The sequence below is a fragment of the Manis pentadactyla genome, chromosome 5 (genome assembly GCF_030020395.1).
Source record: "Manis pentadactyla isolate mManPen7 chromosome 5, mManPen7.hap1, whole genome shotgun sequence".
In the NCBI taxonomy this organism is placed as follows: Eukaryota; Metazoa; Chordata; class Mammalia; order Pholidota; family Manidae; genus Manis; species Manis pentadactyla.
The window spans coordinates 99,017,942-99,038,892 of NC_080023.1; positions in this window are offsets into that span (position 1 = coordinate 99,017,942).

Sequence of the window (20,951 nt, forward strand, 5' to 3'; positions counted from 1 at the left end):
ACCTTGAACCTTGGTAACCACGAATTTAAAGCCTGCAATGGCAATAAGTACATATCTTTCAGTAGTCACCATAAAAGTAAATGGACTTAATGCACCAATCAAAAGACACAGAGTAATAGAATGGATAAAAAAGCAAGACCCATCTATATGCTGCTTACAAGAAACTCAACTCAAACCCAAAGACATGCACAGACTAAAAGTCAAGGGATGGAAAAACATATTTCAAGCAAACAACAGCGAGAAGAAAGCAGGGGTTGCAGTACTAATATCAGACAAAATAGACTTCAAAACAAAGAAAGTAACAAGAGATAAAGAAGGACACTACATAATGATAAAGGGCTCAGTCCAACAAGAGGATATAACCATTCTAAATATATATGCACCCAACACAGGAGCACCAGCATATGTGAAACAAATACTAACAGAACTAAAGGGAGAAATAGAATGCAATGCATTCATTTAAGGAGACTTCAACATGCCACTCACCCCAAACGATAGATCCACAAAGCAGAAAATAAGTAAGGACACGGAGGCACTGAACAACACAGAAGAACAGATGGACCTAATAGACATCTATAGAACTCTATATCCAAAAGCAACAGGATACACATTCTTCTCAAGTGCACATGGAACATTCTCCAGAATAGACCACATACTAGCGCACAAAAAGAGCCTCAGTAAATTCCAAAATATTGAAATTCTACCAACCAACTTTTCAGAACACAAAGGTATAAAACTAGAAATAAATCCCACAAAGAAAACAAAAAGGCTCACAAACACATGGAGGCTTAACAACATGCTCCTAAATAATTAATGGATCAAGGAACAAATTAAAATAGAGATCAAGGAATATATGGAAACAAATGAAAACAACAACACAAAGCCCCAAATTCTGTGGGATGCAGCGAAAGCAGTTTTAAGTGGAAAGTATTTAGCGATCCAGGAACACTTGAAGAAGGAAGAACAAACACAAATGAATAGTCTAACATCACAATTATCGAAACTGGAAAAAGAAGAACAAATGAGGCCTAAAGCCAGCAGAAGGAGGGACATAATAAAGGTCAGACAAGAAATAAACAAAATTGAGAAGAATAAAACAGTAGCAAAAATCAATGAAACTAAGAACTGGTTCTTTGAGAAAATAAACAAAATAGATAAGCCTCTAGCCAGACTTATTAAAAGAAAAAGAGAATCAACACAAATCAACAGAATCAGAAATGAGAATGGAAAAATCATGACAGACTCCACAGAAATAAAAAGAATTATTAAAGACTACTATGAAAACCTATATGCCAACAAGCTGGAAAACCTAGAATAAATAGACAACTTCCAACAAAAATACAACCTTCCAAGACTGACCAAGGAAGAAACACAAAAGTTAAACAAACCAATTACGAGCAAAGAAATTGAAACTGTAATCAAAAAGCTACCCAAGAACAAAACCCCCGGCTGGACGGATTTACCTCGGAATTTTATCAGACACACAGAGAAGACATAATACCCATTCTTCTTAAAGTTTTCCAAAAAATAGAAGAGGAGGGAATACTTCCAAACACATTCTATGAAGCCAACATCACCCTAATACCAAAACCAGGCAAAGACCCCACCAGAAAAGAAAATTACAGAAGAATATCCCTGAAGAGTGTAGATGCAAAAAAAATCAATAAAATATTACCAAAACGAATTCAAAAATATATAAAAAGGATCATGCACCATGACCAAGCGGGATTCATCCCAGGGATGCAAGAATAGTACAACATTCGAAAATCTTTCAACATCATCCACCACATCAACAAAAAGAAAGACAAAAACCACATGATCATCTCCATAGATGGTGAAAAAGCATTTGACAAAATTCAACATCCATTCATGATAGAAACACTCAGCAAAATGGGTATAGAGGGCAAGTACCTCAACATAATAAAGGCCATATATTTTAAACCCAAAGCCAACATTATACTGAACAACGAGAAGCTGAAAGCTTTTTCTCTGAGTTCGGAAACAAGACAGGGATGCCCACTCTCTCCACTATTATTTAACATAGTACTGGAGGTCCTAGCCACAGCAATCAGACAAAACAAAGAAATACAAGGAATCTAGATTGGTAAAGAGGAAGTCAAACTGTCAGTATTTGTAGATGATATGATATTGTACATTAAAAACCCTAAAGACTGCATTCCACAACTACTAGAACTCATATAAGAATACAACAAAGTTGCAGGATTCAAAATTAACACACAGAAATCTGTGGCTTTCCTATGTATTAACATTGAAGCAATAGAAAGAGAAATCAGGAAAACAACTCCATTCACAGTTGCATCAAAAAGAATAAAATACCTAAAAGAAGTGAAAGACTATACCCTGAAAACTCCAAGTCACTATTAAGAGAAATTAAAGGGGACAATAACAAATGGAAACTCATCCCATGCTCGTGGCTAGGAAGAATTAATATCGTCAAAATGGCCATCCTGCCCAAAGCAATATACAGATCTGATGAAATTCCTATCAAATTACCAGCAATATTCTTCAACAAACTGGAACAAATAGTTCAAAAACTCATATGGAAACTCCAAAGACACCGAATAGCTAACACAATCCTGAAAAAGAAAAATAAAGTAGGGGGGATCTCACTCCCCAACTTCATGCTCTACTACAAAGCCATAGTAATCAACACAATTTGGTACTGGCACAAGAACAGAGCCACAGACCAGTGGAACAGATTAGAGACACCGGACATTAACCAAGACATATATGGTCAATTAATATTTGATAAAGGGCCATGCACATACAATGGCAAAATGACAGACTCTTCAAAAGATGGTGCTGGCAAAACTGGACACCTACATGTAGGAGAATGAAATTGGACTATTGTCTAACTGCATACACAAAAGTAAATTCAAAATGGATCAAAGACCTGAATGTAAGTCATGAAACCATAAAACTCTTAGAAAAAACATAGGCAAAAACCTCTTAGACATAAACATGAGTGACCTCTTCTTGAACATGTCTCTCCGGGCAAGGAAAACAAAAGCAAAAATGAACAAGTAGGACTATATTAAGCTGAAAAGCTTCTGTACAGCAAAAGACACCATCAATAGAACAAAAAGGTACCATACAGTATGGGAGAATATATTTGTAAATGACACATCCAATAAAGGCTTGACCTCCAAAATATATAAAGAGCTCACACACCTCAACAAACAAAAAACAAATAATCCAATTAAAAAATGGGCAGAGGAACTGAACAGACAGTTCTCCAAAAAAGAAATACAGATAGCCAACAGACACATGAAAGGATGCTCCACATCTCTAATTATCAGATAAATGTAAATTAAAACCCCAATGAGGTAACACCTCACACAAGTAAGGATGGCCACCATCCAAAAGACAAACAACAACAAATGCTGGCGAAGTTGTGGAGAAATGGGAACCCTCCTACACTGCTGGTAGGAATGTAAATTAGTTCAACCATTGTGGAAAGCAATACGGTGGTTCCTCAAAATGCTCAAAATAGACTTACCATTTGACCCAGGAATGCACTCCTAGGAATTTACCCTAAGAACACAGCACTCAAGTTTGAAAAAGACAGATGCACCCCTATGTTTATCGCAGCACTATTTACAATAGCCAAGAATTGGAAACAACTTAAGTGTCCATCAGTAGATGAATGGATAAAGAAGATGTGGTACATATACACAATGGAATATTATTCAGCCATAAGAAGAAAACAAATCCTCCCATTTGGAACAACATGGATGGAGCTGGAGGGTATTATGCTCAGTGAAATAAGCCAGGTGGAGAAAGACAAGTACCAAATGATTTCACTCATCTGTGGAGTATAAGAACAAAGGAAAATCTGAGGGAACAAAACAGGAGCAGAATCACAGAACCCAACAATGGACTAATAAGTACCAAAGGGAAAGGGATTGGGGAGGATGGGTGGGTAGTGAGAGATACAGGGGGGGAAGAATAAAGGGGGTATTATGATTAGCATGCATAAAGGGGGGTGGGAGAAAGGGGAGGGCTGTACAACACAGAGAGGACAAGTAGTGATTCTACAACATTTTGCTCTGCTGATGGACAGTGACTGTAAAGGGGTTTGTGGGGGGGACCTGGTATAGGGGATAGCCTAGTAAACATAATATTCTTCATGTAATTGTAGATTAATGATAACAAAAAAAAATGGAAGAAAAGGGGGATTACTCCCTGATAGGATAAAACTAACTGTAAATCAACGATTAATGCATGCTTTAAATATCCTTAGTTTTGATCATTTAAAGGGTGACAGATGATCAGCTATGGAAATACATTTTTCTGATAATATTCCTTTCTCTTAAAAAAAAAAAAAAGCAGTTCCTGTGTGGTGATCTCCAATAAGTTCTTCACAATGGTATAAAGGGCGTATCAAAGTATGGGCAAAGGGTTTGTTTGTGTTTATATAGAGGATCAAAGTCTAATTTGGCTACCCAGGAAACGAATTAAGATACGATATGAAGAAGAACTTCCAACATCAACATTCTCTGGAAGAGTCATTCCAGAAGATGATCATCAAAAAACTTCAACAAAGATCCTGGCGTTGTTGCTGTTGTAGCTGCATTAATACCACTGGTTCCTGGATTTGCCATTGGAATGAAGAAGGAGATAGCTAAGCCGGCCTGTGCATACAGTAAAACAACAAATTTGACTGGATCTATACTGTTGGAACTCAACCAAGAATTACGAGAAGTGCAAGTTGCAGCGCTCCAAAACCTTGCGACCACAGACTATCTACTGTTAAAAGAACACATGGGATGTGAACAGTTTCTAGGAATGTGTTGTTTTAATTTGTCTGATTTTTCTCAAACTATTCAAATTAAGTTAGACAATATCCATCATATCATTGATAAGTCTTCACAAATGCCTAGGGTGCCTAACTGGTTTTTTTGGTTTCACTGGAGATGGCTGGTAATTGTAGGTCTGCTTTGATTATGTAGCTGTATTCCTACTATGTTAATGTGTGTATGCAATTTATTTAGTAGTTTAAAACCTATACATGCTTATGTTACTCTACAAGAAGATATGTCAAGAAATAATCAATCTTCCCATGTTTTCTTCCGTCTGCTACTACAATAGCTTTTCTCCTTCCTTCCTAATTACAGCCCTTAAATAGAATTCGTGCCTCATATCGAAATTACCGAGTATCATAATTCTTCCAAGTGGTAAAGATACCTCAAGACAAATGCTGGGCATAGAAGCCACAGGGCATAAATCTGCAAAGAAGTAAAAAGCTAACCTTTTCAAACAATATTGATTCTCTCTCACTTACCAACTTTACATTTCCCTGTATGGCCCCGGAAGATGACTGGTTAGCCAGAGACGGGTAAGATTCCTCAAGGGAGGAACAACCTAAGACAGGCACAGTCACAGGGGGGCCATCAGCTGAGAAAATGGGGATCAACAGAGGTGAGGCTTAGAACCTCACCCCCCCTGTTTTGAGAGAAATCTTCTGCATCTGTGGATGTTTTGTTGCCCTTGTCTAGCTTGTATTACTACTTACTCTATAGGCACAGACCTGATCATCTACATTTGCCTTCTTACAGCACTAAACTATGTTTTCTACCTTTATCTTGCATCTACCTACCACTCCAGCATTTTATTTAATAATAATAATAATAATAATAATAATAATAATAATAATAATGGAGAAATGTGGGACTCACATGTAAATCAAGTATAAAAATCAAATGAATATTCATATTTGACCTGACTGTTTATAGTTCATAATGCCTGATCAAAACCGAGTGTTTCTGTGATGACTGCCTTTGCACTGTTCACCATGTAAGAACTTACTCACTATGCAAGAATTTGCTCACCATGTAAGAACTTGTTCGTAATGGTTCAGAAGATTAGGGACTGTTGAGAATTAGGCTTGGGGTTGATTAATGATTGTACATTGAGTCCCCTATACAGAATTTAATTGTTGATAACAACCATTTGATAAATAAATATGAGAGCTGCACTCTCAAAAAAAAATCACTGAAAGTAACAGGAGATAAAGAAGGACATTACATAATGATAAAGAGGTCAGTCCAACAAGAGTATATAACCATTATAAATATATATGCACCCAACATAGGAGCACCAGCATATGTGAAATAAATACTAACAGAACTAAAGGAGGAAATAGACTGCAATGCATTCATTTTAGGAGACTTCAACACACCATTCACTCCAAAGGACAGATCCACCAGACAGAAAATAAGTAAGGACACAGAGGCACTGAACAACACATTAGAACAGATGGACCTAATAGACATCTACAGAACTCTACACCCAAAAGCAACAGGATACACATTCTTCTCAAGTGCACATGGAGCATTCTCCAGAATAGACCACTTACTAGACCACAAAAAGAGCCTCAGTAAATTCCAAAAGATTGAAATTCTACCAACCAACTTTTCAGACCACAAAGGTATAAAACTAGAAATAAATTGTACCAAGAAAGCAAAAAGGCTCACAAACACATGCAGGCTTAACAACACGCTTCTAAATAGTCAGTGGATGAATGACAAAATTAAAATGGAGATCCAGCAATATATGGAAATAAATGATAACAACAACACAAAGCCCCAACTTCTGTGGATGCAGCAAAAGCAATCTTAAGAGGAAAGTATACAGCAATCCAGGCATATTCAAAGAAGGAAGAACAAACCAAAATGAATAGTGTAATGTCTCAATTATCAAAACTGTTAAAAAGAAGAACAAATGAGGCCTAAAGTCAGCAGAAGGAGGGACATAATAAAGACCAGAGAAGAAATAAGCAAAAATGAGAAGAATAAAACAATAGCAAAAATCAATGAAACCAAGAGCTGGTTCATTGAGAAAATAAACAAAATAGATTAGCCTCTAGCCAGACTTATTAAGAGGGAAAGAGAGTCAACACACATCAACAGAATCAGAAACGAGAAAGGTAACATCATGATGGACCCAACAGAAATACAAATAATTATTAAAGACTACTATGAAAACCTATATGCTAACAAGCTGGGAAACCTACAAGAAATGGACAACTTCTTAGAAAAACACAACCTTCCAAGACTGACCAAGGAAGAAACACAAAATCTAAACAAACCAATTACCAGCAAAGAAATTGAAGCAGTGATCAAAACACTACCCATGAAAAAACCCCTGGGCCTGATGGATTTACCTTGGAATTTTATCAGACATCAGAATGGGTACTAGAGAAGATCTAATACCCATTCTCCTTAAAGTTTTCCAAAACATAGAAGAGATGAGAATACTCACAAATTCATTCTATGAAGCCGACATCACCCTAATACCAAAACCTAGCAAAGACCCCACCATAAAAGAAAATTACAGAACAATATCCATGATGAACGTAGATGCAAAAATACTCAATAAAATATTAGCAAACAGAATTCAAAAATATATCAAAAGGATCATACACCATGACCAAGTGGGATTCATCCCAGAGATGCAAGGATGGTACAACATTCGAAAATCCATCAACATCATCCACCACATCAACAAAAAGAAAGACAAAAAACACATGATCATCTCCATAGATGCTGAAAAAACATGCAACAAAATTCAACATCCATTCATGATAAAAACTCTCAGCAAAATGGGTATAGAGGGCAAGTACCTCAACATAATAAAGGCCTATACGATAAACCCACAGCCAACATCATACTGAACAGCGAGATTGGCAAAGAAGAAGTTAAACTGTCACTATGTGCAGATGACATGATATTGTACATAAAGAAACCCTAAGGACTCCGCTGCAAAACTACTAGAACTGATATCAGAATACAGCAAAGTTGTAGGATACAAAATTAACACACAAAAATCTGTGGCTTTCCTATGCACTAACAATGAGCCAATAGAAAGAGAAATCAGGAAAACAATTCCATTCACAATAGCATCAAAAAGAATAAAATACCTAGGAATAAACCTAACCAAAGAAGTGAAAGACCTATACCCTGAAAACTGTAAGACACACTTAAGAGAAGTTAAGAGGACACTAACAAATGGAAACTCATCCCATGCTCTTGGCTGGGAAGAATTAATATCATCAAAATGGCCATCCTGCCCAAAGCAATATACAGATTTGATGCAATCCCTATCAAATTACCAACAACATTCTTCAACGAACTGGAACAAGTAGTTCAAAAATTCATATGGAGACACCAAAGACCCCGAATAGCCAACGCAATCCTGAAAAAGAAGAATAAAGTGGCAGGTATCTCACTCCCCAACTTCAAGCTCTACTACAAAGCCATAGTAATCAAGACAATTTGGTACTGGCACAAGAACAGAGCCACAGACCAGTGTAACAGACTAGAGACTCCAGACATTAACCCAAACATATATGGTCAATTAATATTTGATAAAGGAGCCATGGACATACAATGGCAAAATGACAGTCTCTTCAAAAGCTGGTGCTGGCAAAACTGGACAGCTACATGTAGGAGAATGAAACTGGACCATTGTCTAACCGCATACACAAAAGTAAATTCAAAATGGATCAAAGACCTGAATGTAAGTCATGAAACCATTAAACTCTTGGAAAAAAACATAGGCAAAAACCTCTTAGACATAAACATGAGTGACCTCTTCTTGAACATATCTCGTGGGCAAGGAAAACAACAGCAAAAATGAACAAGTGGGACTATATTAAGCTAAAAAGCTTCTGTACATCAAAGGACACCATCAATAGAACAAAAAGGTACCCTACAGTATGTTAGAATATATTCGTAAATGACAGATCCGATAAAGGCTTGTCATCCAAAATATATAAAGAGCTCAAGCACCTCAACAAACAAAAAGCAAATAATCCAATTAAAAAATGGGCAGAGGTACTGAACAGACGGTTCTCCAAAGAAGAAATTCAGATGGCCAACAGGCACATGAAAGGATGCTCCACATCGCTAGTTATCAGAGAAATGCAAATTAAAACTACAATGAGGTATCACCTCACACCAGTAAGAATGGCTACCATCCAAAAGACAAACAACAACAAATGTTGGCGAGGTTGCGGAGAAAGGGGAACTGTCCTACACTGCTGGTGGGAATGTAAATTATTTCAACCATTGTGGAAGGCAATTTTGAGGTTCCTCAACATGCTCAAAATAGAAATACCATTTGACCTAGGAATTCCACTTCTAGGAATTTACCCTAAGAATGCAGCACTCCAGTTTGAAAAAGACAGATACACCCCTATGTTTATTGCAGCACTATTTACAATAGCCAAGAAATGGAAGCAACCTAAGTGTCCATCAGTAGATGAATGGATGAAGATGATGTGGTAATATACACAATGGAATATTATTCAGCCATAAGAAGAAAACAAATCCTATCATTTGCAACAACATGGATGGAGCTAGAGGGTATTATGCTCAGTGAAATAAGCCAAGCAGGGAAAGACAAATACCAAATGATTTCACTCATCTGTGGAGTATAAGAACAAAAGAAAAACTGAAGGAACAAAACAGCAGCAGAATCACAGAACCCAAGAATGGGCTAACAGTTACCAAAGGGAAAGAGACTGGGGAGAATGGGAGGGTAAGGAGGGATAAGGGCGGGGAAGAAGAAAGGGGGTATTATGATTACCATGTATAATGTTGGGGGTGTGGGAAAGTGGAGGGCTTTGCAACACAGAGAAGACAAGTAGTGATTCTACAGCGTCTTGCTATGCTGATGGACAGTGACTGTAATGGGGTTTGTCGGGGGGACTTGGGGTAGGGTAGAGCCTAGTGAACATAATGTTCTCCAAAAAAATGAAAATAAATAAAATAAGAAAAAAAAACTTGATTGAAGTGTGAACTCCATAAGGTGAAGTAAAGATCAGCAACCGGTTTTCCATGGAACCACATCGTCACAGAGACAGTCCCTCCCCCTGCCCCAATTCCACTCTGAATTCTACTTTGAGATGTAACCTACAGAAACTGCTTTCCATTCCAGATTAACCAGAACACTGGATCAGCTCCATATCACTTACTTCCAGAATGACATTGCCATGAGCTAACCAATTTAAGCATCAAAAATGGTTTTCATTATTTGAAAATAGAAATGTTAACATTACCTCAAGAAATGTTTGCCCAGTATATGAATAATTAAACACGAACATATCCCTATTTTAGTTTTATTATTTCAGAGAAATCAAATGAACTGTCCCTGGCCACTTTTATGACAACTTAAAACCAAAATCCAATCTATTTGCTTTGATTTTAGAGAGAAAGTCATAATTTTTTATTATAAAAGGTAAATAGAAATAGGCCATTTATGACAGTGCTCCCTCTAACAGTACGATATTTATGTTATCCCTTCCTCAAATGACCCATTGCTCTACAAATGCACCAGTCACTTTTCATTCAAATATGGAAAATTCGATTTTACACTCACCATTTAACAAAACTTTGCCATAGTCTGGCTTTAATTCTGGTGGTGATTGGATATCTGGAATTATTTTGAGGTCAGAGCAGAGAATGCACACTGATAACCTTAGTAAATTGACATGAGGTGCACAGACTAGAATGATCTGCTAGTTGTTTCAGTTCTGAATTTGGCAGGTAACAGACAAGACGCAAGGATACTGGATGGGTGTAGAAAATATTGCCAGAGCAATGAAATATAGGTGTTGTCATAAAATGTGAAAATAGAATTCTAATTTCAGTTTTGGTAGGTTGTACCAAATATAATATTAAGTTGCATCTTCTCTTTTCATAGGAGTTTATGAACCTTAGTTCATTTATTATAGGAAGATTTTTTTTTTCATCCCCAAACTTGTGTTATATTCCTTCCTTTAACTTGTGGGGTGTGTTTGTGTGTCTATAAGTATGTATCTCAGTTTGGTTACAAAAAAACAAAAGGAAACATTCTAACAATTTCATCCAGTTAATCAAAACTCAAAATGATTTAGTGGTTTAGCCTGTGTTAATAATTTACAATGTTTTCTTCAAGTCTTACCTTTTTAAATAACGAGCCAACAAATGTAGATTTGTAGTACTTACCTAATAAGGGTTTTTTGTATGCAATTAAAAAGTATTGAAATGCTTAATAATGCTCTGTGATGAATTGAACAATAGCTAAATAGCTGGATAATTTCCACTCTCTGTTACCTCTTATGTCCATTTATATTTAATCAATGTAAAATCTCTCTAATAAAAATAAAAAACAGTTTTAATCCTGTTTAACCACATGTTCATCTCCAGAAAATGCTGATTTCCTCCCTTTCTTTACTGTATAATATCAAAATTATTATTTGCCTGTAAGGCATTTCTACTTATATATTTATTAACAATTCAACAAAAGGTAGTCTACATTTATCACCAACTTTAATAAACATAGAAATAATAAAATATAATAATACATGTGTGTGTGTACATTCCTAAATCATTTGTTATTCATCAGCAGTACGCCAATGAAGATTACTTACATCGTCATTCAAATTTTTATGTATCTGTTCTCTGTGTAACAACATTGACTTCCTTACTGATGCCAATTACTGAAGGTAAAATCCATTTTTTCATATCCTACTATATTTTAAATGTCCTATAAATAATGAAAAAGCAAGCAATTCTCATTATTTTCAACTTAATTGTAATCATAACAGGCCAAGTTTCATAAATTTATGACCCATTTTGATAATAAAGCCTTGCTTTGAATGGAATTTTTGCATTATAGCTGCACTGAAGTTGGATGGTAATCTAAATTAGTTTGTAGGTTAGCTTCATCATGTAGATAAAAATTATGAGCTTCTGAAATATTTTGTCAGATAGTTTGCATGATCATTTAAAAATTTATTACTTGAACTTTAAAAAATAATCAGTGCATTGGTTTATGAATAAGATTTCAAAGAAAGTAAACAGCATTATTATATTTAGAATGTGATCTTAATGAGGCAGACTAAGCAGGTTCTTTATCTGCAAAAACATGTAGAGTTCACTAACCACCCATCTCATTAAGTTTGATATGTCATCAATATGGGAAGTAGAATGTTGGATATGAAATAAATGTAATTTGAAATATGCCATATGAAGTCAATCTCAAGTTAATGCAAGGCTGTTTTTCTTACTGTGCATATCTTTCATGATAAAGTCCTTTGTACAAGGTTAAGATATCAGTAAAGTTTATTGAATCTACTGATTATAATATTTTTGCACATATCAATTAATTTACTCCTCTTGCAAATACACAAAACAAAGAAAATGTTTTTAAAAGTATAAAAAATGAACATACCATTTAGTATTTGAAAAGAATATCTAATGTAATTTCATAATAGAAATCAGCTGTGTATGACTTTAACCATGCCAATATCATTAATAACCACAAATGTTCACAATTCTGAAATACAACAAACATAATAAACACACATAAATAAATGAAGGATTGCTATGACATAGCTATATTTTAATCTTTTTCTTCAAATGTGACAAAAATCACTCCAAAGTGAAAAATCAATCAACAGTTATCTGGTTAAATAAGTTAAAAAAAGCCATAATCAACAGTTTAAAGTTCTATGTACAAATGTGTCAGTTCACATATATTTCCTTATGTATTATTCTGAAATTCTTCACAGTTTGCATGGGAGAAAACTAGCTCAAATATATCATATCCCTTGATTAAAATAGAAAATGTAAAATGAGTTCTTATCTTTAGTCGTTAGATCTGGAAAGACAATAATGCTACAAATTAACAAGATAAAATGGTGTCATTATCATGAGAACAAATATAATAACTAACAACTATCCTTTGTGTATTTGTTTATTGTAATCTATACTGTCATATTTAATTCTCAAAAAATACAATCTTTAAAAATGAAAAATTTATAGTTTTTATTTTTTTTAATTTTTATATTGAGGTACACAATAAAATGCACAAAACTTAGTGTACGTCTTGTTGAATTTTGACATGTGTATATACTCATGTACCAGATCAAGTTATCAAACATTCTTACTAATTTTTTTCCTCCTTCACCCATTTCACCCATTTCACCCATACCCCATCCTTCCCCTATAGCAACCACCAGTTTTTTCTCTGCAGTTATGAATCTATTCTATATTTGTTTGTTTATTTGTTTTGTTTTTTAGATTCCACATGTAAGTGAAATCATATGGGTTTTGTCTTTCTTTGTCTGACTTTTTCACTTAGCATAATATCCTCTAGGTCAACCCATGTTGCTGCAAACAGCAAGATTTCATTATTTGAGTAATATTCCATTGTGTATATGTACCACATCTTCTTTATTCACTATCTGTCATGGACACTTAGGTTGCTTTCATATCTTGGCTATAGTAAATAATGTAGCAATAAAAATAGGTGTCCATATACCTTTTCAAATTAAAGATTTTGTTTTCTTCAGGTAAATTCCCAGAAGTAGAATTGCTGGGTCATATAGAATTTCTATGTTTAGTTTTTTAGGGAAAACCTCATGATGCTTTCTATAGTGGCTGCACCAATTTACATTCCCACCAAGAGTAGGAATATCCTTGCCAACACTTGTCATCTCTTGTCTTGTTCGTATTGTCCATTGTGACCAGTATGAGGTGCTACCTCACTGAGGTTTCAATTTGCATTTCCCTAGTAATTAGTGACATGGAGCATCTTTTCTGGTGTCTGTTGGCCATCTGCATATCTTCTTTGGAAAAATGTCTATTCAGGTCCTCTGCCCATTTGTTAATCAGATTATTTATTTTTTGGTATTAAGTTGTATGAGTTTTTTATATATTTTGGATATTAGCCTCTGAGCAGATCTATCACTTGCAAATATATTCTCCCATGCAGTAGGTTGCCTTTTTGTTTTGTTGATAGTTTCCTTTGCTGAGCACAACGTTTTTAGTTTGATGGAGTCCCATGAAGCATTCAAGTAAAGGTGAACCACAATTTTTATAACAAACTTACAGAAATGTAAAGCAAACGGAGTAAAGACCCTCCAAAATATTTTAAAATTTGGGCTGTACAATTAATGGGATTTTTCTGGGAGAATCATCTAGAGTATTGTTTCAGTTGGATACTGTCTGGTTCATGTCATTTTCTTAAACAATAAGGACGTATCATCTGAAGTCAGCAGGCAGGGCAGATTTCAAAGTGTATTCTACTCTGTTACCCTCTCTGTGTCAGTTTTATCCTTCTGTAAATAGCTACTGATTCTCCAGGCACTACATCAAGACAAGGCAATGCTGGGATTCAGGAAAGGGTCACTCTTTTCATACCTGTTTCCTAAAATGGAAAATATTTTATTAGTGGTCCCACAGCATCTCTCTCCGTACTCTTTGGCCAGAATAATGTGATATTCACTCATGTCAAGTATCAGTTACCAGAAATTTAGTATCACACCATGAAAGAAGACAAGAATAAAAAACTAAAATATATTAAGACCCAAACCACAGTTTAAAAAAAATTATTTCATGAGAGCTATGCTCAAAAAAAAATTACATGAATGCTCATGTGTAATTTCAAGAAAAAATGGTTATATAAATTAAATTAAGAGTAAAATAGGCCTAATTTCAATTATACACATAGTACAGGTTTGTACCATAAAAATGGAGATTCTACTATTATGGGTCAATGGAATTATCACAAAAGTTGATTGTACATCAAGAAAAAAAAAAAGTCCCAAAGAGTAAAACTTTATCTGATCTGGATGTAATAAAACTTTTAAAGATAGAGAAATACCAAAATCAGGAATATTTTTAAAGTACCATTAACTCTAAGATGAAAAAAGAAAGAAAATCCAATTGTTTATTTATCTGTTTATTTAATTTACAAATATTTCCCAAACAACTACCATACAGCAAGTGCTGTGCAAGGCACTGAAGATACAGTGGTGACCTACGAGATAACGGCCATCTCCTCCATGAAAATTGCATTCTAATGGGACAGACCCACAAAGGAGAGGGAGAATAGCAGAGGGTGATTATTTAGACCAATGATAGCATAAGGGAGATTTTGAACGCTAAAAGTGTGAGAGTGAGCCATGTGAATGCCATGTGATACAGAGTAGTAAGGGGGAGATCTGTGCAGAAACAGCGTTCTAAAATTACATTGCTTCTTAAAGCACTTGGTGAATATGTGTTGTGAAGTGACCCTTACATTGACTAGATCTTATTTTGCCCACCTAGTCTCTTGTTTATAACATATCCAAATGGGACATAATTCCTGGAAATAAAAACAGCATTGCCTCCTGCATTAATTTGGGATCAGAACAGAGCAGCCAAGAAGACAACACACATTTGAATGAGCAATTAAACCAATGCCATTAATTAAACGCTTTCGTCTTTCACTGTAATAGGTGACACAGGAGAAATAGACACTGGATAAATTAGGTGTACCTGCATTCATAGGTGTAGCTGATTTTTGATGCCTCTTAACATCTAAGCTATGATATAAATCTGGAGTTCAAAGGAAAGATCAGGTATGGAGATAAAAAATTGGGGGATTATCAGATTAGAGATAATTTATTAAACAAGTGACTGAACTAGATAACTATAATAGCAGTATTTTAAAAAGAAGAAAAAGTCGGAGACAAAATCCTACAACACGTCATTATTTGTTGGTTAGGAAAATTAGGAATATATAACATAAGAGATTTGTAAGAAATGATCATGGAGGTGAGAGGAAATCCAGGACTGTGTGCTGCTTCAAAAATCAGGAAAGAAAATGTAGAAAGGAGAGAGTGATCAGCTCAGTCTTAAACACTGCTTAAAGGTCAGGTTGGATTAGGAACAAGAACTGACATTCAGATTTGGCAGTGTGGAAGTCATTACTGACCTTAACAATGGGAATTCTCATTGGAGACACGTAGATTTAAGCTTTGTGGAATGTTGGTTCCAGAGAGTACTTGAGAAAAGAGAGTGGAGGTGGAAAATACAGTCACCAACAGGATTTCCATAATGGGGCTGGGTAAAAATAAGTCAGCATGGGGAGATGCCTGTGCTGTCAAGGGAAATTTTTTTGCTTTTTTGTTTTTGTTTTTGTTTAAGATGAGATTAATTTCATCATCTTTATATGCTAACTGGAAGGGTCCAGCTAACAGGAGAATACAGACAACATAGAAGAGAGAAAGTATAATTACAAAAACTATGGCTGAAACTGGGTGAGAGTTTACAACTTGGGTGCATAGATGGAAGGATTGACTTTAACCAGGTACAAGAAATATCCACAGTTTTTAGCAGAGGCAAAGACAAGTAAATTTTGTGGTCAAGGAAAATGGGACTTCTCTTCATTACTTTATTTGCTCATAATAAATATAATTATCAGTTGAAAATGGAAAGTAGAGGTATTATATCATTGTTTTGAAGGGTAGTAAAATGATTTAACTAAGAAAATGTACTTGGAATACACAGAAGAACTTAGGTTTCACTGTGGTTTGAGATAATTTATTTAAAGTGAGACTATGCAGTGTGACTCAGTAATTGAATGTATCAGCATTCCAACACTCAGCAGGTATGGAAAGAGAGTTAGATACAAGCAGACTTGGAGTTTTGAGGGCACAGATTATGGTGAGAAAGAAGCAGGAGATATAAATAGATATACTACTAGAATTATAATTTTGATTATGAAGGAAAGTGGTACATGAGAGAAAAAAATGTACGGTGAAAAGTGATTAAGTTCAGTTATTTAAAAATCCATGTCAATTCACTTAAAAAAATATTTCATGTATATTTGAAATGTTCTGTGTACCCATCACTGATCTGAACCTGCCACATACACACACCTTTACCCTGAATTTGATGATTGTGGTTTCTGAACATGTCCTTGTATGCAAACTACACATAAACACACACATATATATATATTTTAACCTTTATAAACATATGGTATAATATTCTTTGTATCCTTGTGCAACTACTTGTTTTCAAGCTGAGCTATGTAATAATTTGGGGTTTTGTTATTTTATTTAGCATTCCTAACAGTGATATCCTAATGAATCTTTTTTATTTTACTCAGACTATCATATTAACCATAATTATATTGACGATAAAACATTATTTTTTAAATTCCTATTCAATCAGAAATTCTATTTTAAATAATATTTTCTTCTTGGGAGTATACCCATATTTTCTAATGAGGACTTGTGGTAATTTTGTATCTCTATATAAAGTGGTTAATACCTGTCTTCCAGAATTTATGATATTCTTTGTATTATAATATTTATGTATAGGTTACATACCAAATGTGTGCACAGTAAAAATTCTCTTTAAAAAATAGTCAATTCTTATTGAGGTTATAATTGACAAGTAATATTATGTATAAAGTGTATAAGATGATGATTTGATATACATATCAGGAACTTCCATTTACCAGTGCCTCTGTGGGATGTTTTCTGGTATGTGTTATCTTGCATGAGGAGATAATGTCAGTTTAGGGACCCCCTCAGGCCTTTTGGCCAAATAAAATGGATGCCAAGGCAGCAATACCATGGAGCAGATTAGCTGAACTCTTGACACCAATTTCTCCTCATTTTCCTCAACCCCTGCAACTGCCATTCTACTCTATATCTATGAATTTGCCTTATTTTTTTTCAGATTCCACATAAAAGCTATTCCCTACAGTATTTGTTTTGCTCTTTCAGCTTATTTCACTTAGACTGATGCCCTCAAGTTCCATATATATTGTCACAAATGGCAGGATTTCCTTCTTTTTTATGATCAAATAAGATTCCATTATATGTATGTATCCCATTTTTGTTATCCATTCCTCTGTAGATGAATGCAGGTAGTTTCCCTATCTTGGCTATTGTGAATAAATGCTGCAATTAATATAGGTGTGCAGGTATCTTTTAAAAGATATTGTTTTTGATTCCTTCTGCTATATATCCATGAGTGGGAGAGCACTATCATATAGTAGTTCTATTTTTAATTTTTGGAAGAAACCCCATACTCCTTTCCATAAGGCTATACCAATATGCATTCCCACCATCAGCATACAAGAGTTCCCTTTCCTTCACAGGCTCACCAGCACTTACATTTTGTCTTTTGGATAATAATGATCCAAATAAACATGAAATTATATTTCATTATTGTTTTGATTTAATTTCCCTGAAATTAATGATTTTGAGCACCTTTCATATATTTGTTGTCCATTTGTATCTTTGTTGAGAAAGTGTCTATTCAAGTCCTTCACCCATTTGTAAAACCCAATTTGTGATTTTTCTATTGAGTCATGAGTTACTTATACATTTTAGCTTGAACTTTTTGTCAGATACAGGGTTTCCAAATGTTTTCTCCCATTCCAGAGGTTGTCTTTTAATTCTGTTGGTCATTTGCTCTGCTCTACAGAAGCTGAAGTGCTGTTGTTCCACTTCTTTATTTATGCTTTTATTGCTTGTGCATTTGGTGTCATTTAAAAACAATCTGCACCAAGATCAATGTCAAGGTAGTTTCCCCTATGTTTTCTTCCAGGAGTTTTATAGTTTCAGGTCTTACATTTGTTTTTAATCTATTTTAAGTTAATTTTTGTAAAAACTTTTATTGCTCCAATATAGGCCTTTAATATTGCTACCCAGTTAACTGAATTCAGTTTCACAGCTATAAAAGCTAAAGAAGAGGTAGATTAAATGGAACAAGTTCTGAAGAAATCAAAGAACAGAAATTTAATTAGTAAGTCAAGAGAAGGTGGTGTGTGAGGCAGAGGAATGTCACTGCCTATTAGTGGAGAAAGTGATAAAAATGGAGAGAAACTGCCTAGATTACATAAGCTTTAGGGAAAAGGAATTGTCTTAGTTCATTTGCTTTGCTATAACAAAATGCCATAGATTGGATGGCTGTAAACAATGAACATTTACTTCTCATTGTTTTGGAGACTAGAAGTCTAAGATCACCACACCAGTATGATTCTGGTGAGAGCTCTCTTGCCTGTTGTGGATTGCCAGCTTGTCATGGGGTCCCCACGTGGCAGGAGCAAGGGAGCCTGCTAAGGCCTTATTTATTTATTTATTTATTTATTTATTTATTTATTAAGTATAGTTAGCATACTAGTTTCAGGTGTACAACATAAAGATTTGACAATTATATACACTACAAAATGCTTACCATGATAAGTGTAGTTACCATCTGTCTTCATATAAGTATTTTACAGTATTACTGACTATATTCCCTATGCTGTACTTTTCATCCCCATCACATGTTCATTTTATAACTGGAAATTTGTAACTTTTAATCCACTTCCCCTATTTCATCCATCCCCCATCCTCCTTCCCTCTAGCAACCACCAGTTTGTTCTCTGTATTTATAAGTCTGTGTTTGTATATGTTTGCTTATTTTGTTTTTCAGATTCTACATATAAATGAAATCATATAGCGTTTGTTTTTTCTGTCTGACTTATTTAACTTCGCATAATACTCTCTAGGTCCACCATGTTGTTCTGAATGACGAGACGTCATTTGTTTTTGTGGCTAAGAAATATGCTATTCTCTTGTGTACATACACCACATCCTTGTTTCCATGCATCAACTGATAAACACTTAAGCTGCTTCCACTTTTTGGTTGTTGTAAATGATGCTGCAATAAATGTAGAGGTGCATATACCTTTTCAATTTTGTTTCTTTCAGGTAAATTCCCAGAAGTAAATTATTGGTTTATATGGCATATCAATTTTTTGAGGAACTTTTCTGTAATGGCTGCACCAATTTACATTCCTTTCAATAGTGCACCAGGATCCCCTTTCCTCCCCATCCCTTGACAACATTTGTTATTTCTCATCTTTTTGAAACTAAGCCATTCTGCCTGGTATGAGGTCATATCTCATTGTGGTTCTGATTTGCATTTGCCTTACCATTAGTGATACTGAGCATCTTTTCATGTGTCTGTCGGCCATCAGGTATGTCTTTGGATAAATATCTGTTAGGTCCTCTTCCCACTCTTTAGTTGGGGTGGCTGGCTGAGAAGCTCCGTGTAGCTGCTGTAGGCCATGTTGGCAGTTAGGGCAGCTTCCTTATCCCCTGGAACAGGAATTACTTTGGCCAGGTAACTTCTGGGGTGGGTCTGCAAGCAAACACCAGGGCAAGAGGAATGGTATATGAACAATGTCAGTCTGGTGCCTGCCAGCACACCAGGCAAGCTAGGCTGAAGGAGGGCAAGAAAAACAGTGCCCACAAGCACGTCCAGTCCCTGAGCAAGTTCCTGTAGATCTGCTCCTCTGGCACATGCCCTGAAATTAGTCTGTAAATGTCTTTCATGTGTAAACTCAAGTTGCTTTTCAAACTGCTACCTCTGGGCTGGTTCTCAGACTTAGGGATATAGTGCACATGCCTTTAAAAAATGTAGTCTCAGTTTCATATAGCCCTCTGTCTCTCCTGGAGTTAAGCGCCACTGATTTTCAAAGCCAGACCACATCTCCCTGATGCAGCCTCCTAGGGCCAGAGGTGTCCAGCGTGGGGCTCGGTCCGCTTGCTCCTCAAGGAGGACCTCCAGGCCAGTGGTATCCCTTCCACCTGTGGGTTGCTGTGCTGAGGGTCTGCGCCTCTCCTGCCCTTCTTGATGTGGCGTTTTATTTATGTTTGTAGCTGTGGAAGCCTGTTCTGCTAGTCTCTGGGTCATCTTCAGGGAGGTGCATTATATGTAGCTGCAGCCTTGGTGTGCCTGGGGGAGAAAGTGAGTTCAGGAACCTACTGCTCTACCATCTCCCCTGCTCCTCTAGGGCCCCATTTAAAAGTGTAATCTCACTCATTAAGGTTCCACTCTCATGATCTAATCATTTCCCAATGGACCACTTCTTAATACCATCACATTGGTCCTTGGGTTTCAAAATATGAATTTTGAGGGGACATAAACACTCAGCCTAGAGCAAGAATGAAAGGGTTTTGCTGTTTTATATTGTTTTATTTCTCCTTAATCATGTTCTTCTTGAATATTTATTGTGTTAATTCATTTAAAAATTCATGTTAGAAATTTTTAGTTATAATACAATTACAGAAACACAAAAGTATGATCTTGTGAAATAAAGATTAG